Here is a 3,431-nt window from a genome sequence, read left to right on the forward strand (position 1 = left end):
CGTTTTCAAAGCTTTGCCCGTCAGGTGAGCACCCAGGTAAACGTGATAATTATTCATCTTCCATCCTTGTACATCGGCAATTCTCTCAAAGCGTGTAAGATAATTGCCTATATCGTCTTTACCTTCACTAAAATTGGATAGCTTTAAGTCTGGAAATACAGAATTGTTCCCCGTCATTTCCTCACCAATTTCACCCTTAAGTCTAGCCAGCTCTAACTCGTGTTCGCGCCGTTTGCTCGCTTCTGCCGCTTCAATCTCTATCTTCTTCAATTCCAATCCCGCTTTCTTGAATTCTCTTTCCCTCTGTCTGTCCTCTCGTTCGCTTTCCTTATTATATCTTTCTTCTCGAGAAACAATATCTTCAGTCGACAGTCCCGCATTATTCGCAGTCATAACTAATTTTAATATATTAAAAGACATTTTGACACTAACAGCTTACTTCAAATTATATTTAATATTCTGAAATCTGTCTAGATAGATATCGGTTTCAGTAGTACTATAAGCAGATATAAATCAATAACAGTTTATTTAAAATAAATACCACAAATCTGCCAGCAGTGTATATCGATATGAACGATATTTTAAATTTTGCGCACAGAAAAAGATCTGGTTCGCGCAAAGATAATTAGTCGTTAATAGTAATGGTTAAATTAAGCCGCATTACAATCAAGGCATAGTGAACGCAGTCAAACTACTACGCTCACGGGGTATACCACACAGCCTTATCAATACGAAAGAAATTACATTTACAATCATAGACTGTTATCCCCCCCCCCCATGTGACAACCCACGTGACAATGGCAACACTGAGACAGGCACACGTCTCGTTACGGTGAGGGAGGCATGTGTGGATCGACACTACGCTGAACACCACGAGTTTGACTGGTATGCAGGAACGAAATCACGCACGCATACACTCATCACACAACCATCACCACACTCACTCCATTACATTACCTTCAATATTACCTTATTCTCCACTTGGTAACATTTAACCATTCAGCACAGCCGTCCACTCTTCCAAGCACCGCGTTACAATCTATTCGAAAAAAAAACCATGATTGAATCATAGTAAACATTGGAGTAAGTAGTACGCACGTAGTAGCGACCTGGAGTAAATACCACTCATGGGATCATCCTACTCACTGCGCCAAATTGTTGAGGTTTTCCTTATTTGTATTTCCTCTTTTTATTAGTTCAGTTTGATCCTTAGATGAGTGGATATTTCTCCAGGATAATTATAATAGCAGGACACATTTTACCAATATATTTATAATTTATACAAAGTAAACACACGACAATATCTACATCCGCAAGAAACGGGACATTGGGCTGGTACAGAAGAGGGGTCTTCACAGACAACTTGTTTGCTGGCGAGATATCGAATCTGAGCACAGACCCTTGTCAGCCGGCTTGAAAAGGTACTTCCTAGTTAACGTCAAGGTTTCACCTTCATAAAAAGTGGAGACTGCAAATGTTCAGACACAACCGTTAGCATTGTCACATTACCTAAGAATATGTACAGATTCATCATTTTCATGAAATTAAAACAAAAGTGTTGTACACGACAATACATTGGCAATACTTACAAAAGGTGTGTATGACCATGCTTTGGTCGCGGGAACGGTACCAAGGAACGCATACACGCACGCACACACACGAAATCATTGAAAGAGAATGGACATTGTATATGCAAGTTAAGGAGAACTTACACTAACCCTGGACAAAGCCCCCTGAAATAACTTAAATACGTCAAGTATAAGTTTTAAGTGGGTTTTTTCTTAACTTTCATTTAAAGAACAACGACATTGAAAGATAATGAACATTGTATACACAAGTTAAGGAAAACTTACATTAACCCTGGACAATAATGTATATATATGAATATATGTATGTATATGTGTGAATGCACCCACGCACACACAAACACACTGATATATATATATATATATATATATATATATATATATATATATATACACATATGTGTGAATGTATATATGTATGTATATATGTATATGAATGTGTATATGTATGTATATATGCCCATATATGTATACATATATTCATTCACTTTATCATTTGATTATTGAGTATTGAAAGCCTAATGCTTTCTTGACCTAACTCACAAGGCATTAGTAATTGAAGTTGGTACCATTTATTCACTAAAAGTAAATATGAATATGAGGTTGGGAAGAAACAATTGGTTGTCCCAAATAAGTTTAGACGCTACATTCTCTTAACTGATCATGATTCTTCCGTTGCTGGCCACTTTCATAGAAAAACCTCCATAAATTCTATTTGTCAGGTGCTGGCGCCGATATATTGCCGATCTTGCAAGTCCTGCCAGAAATCCTCCGCAAAAGGTAACATACGCATACGAGCCGTTCAGCCGTGTTGTCATTGACCTCATTGGGCCATTGAATGCTTCCGCGAGGGGCCATAAGTGCATCCTTACGATGATTGACTGCGCGACTCGTTTCTCCGAGGCAGTACCTCTGCGTAATATTGACACTATCACTGTTGCACAGAATCTGCTGAACATATTTGCTCGTGTCGGTATACTGAGGGAGATTCTCTCGGATCGCGGAACACAGTTTAAATCCGATTTAATGTCGAAGATTCATCGCTTGCTGTCGGTGAAGGCTATTTTCACGAGCCCCTACCATACTTGTTGTAACGGTAAAGTGGAACGATTCCATGCCGTCCTTAAATCCATATTAAAGAAGTTTTGCGTCGAACAGCCTCATGAATGGGGCCGATACATTCCATCGGTACTTTGTGCATACCCCGCAATCCCCAACGACACGCTAAAATTCTTACCATTTGAATTACTCTATGGTCGCTAAGTTCACGGACTGTGTTGCACGAATTGTGAACATATGAAAAACTTGACCGTAATGTTAAAAGCTTGTATCAGTATGTTCTTGAGTTACGCACTAGACTTGAAGAGTCGGCACAACTTGCCTCTGCTCATGCTTATATAAATAGTAATCTGTACAAGGCGTATTTTGACCGCAGTGCTAAAGCGCGGACGCTTACGGAAGGCGATGAAGTTCTTGTTTTGCTTCCTTCCACCAGTAACAAGCTAACGATGCAGTGGAAAGGCCCGTACAAAGTGGTCAAACGTCACGATAGTGGTGTAGATTACTCGTTAAGGTAAGGGGTAAGATTAAACTCTACCACATCATCATGATGAAGAAATGTATAACAAGGGAAAAGGGAAATGCTGCCGAAGTAAAAGTTTGTCAGGTGTGCATTATTGATAACGAACCATCTACTGCTGATACTTGTGATATTCCCGAATTGGAGGAAAAAGACGCTAACATTAATATTTGCAATGAGCTAACAAACAGTCAGATCGGTGACGTCGAAGATGTGTTAACAAAGGATTTGGATGTATTTTCAAATGAACCAAGTTTAACTTCGTT

Source organism: Penaeus chinensis, chromosome 11 (genome assembly GCF_019202785.1).
Source record: "Penaeus chinensis breed Huanghai No. 1 chromosome 11, ASM1920278v2, whole genome shotgun sequence".
Taxonomy (NCBI): domain Eukaryota; kingdom Metazoa; phylum Arthropoda; class Malacostraca; order Decapoda; family Penaeidae; genus Penaeus; species Penaeus chinensis.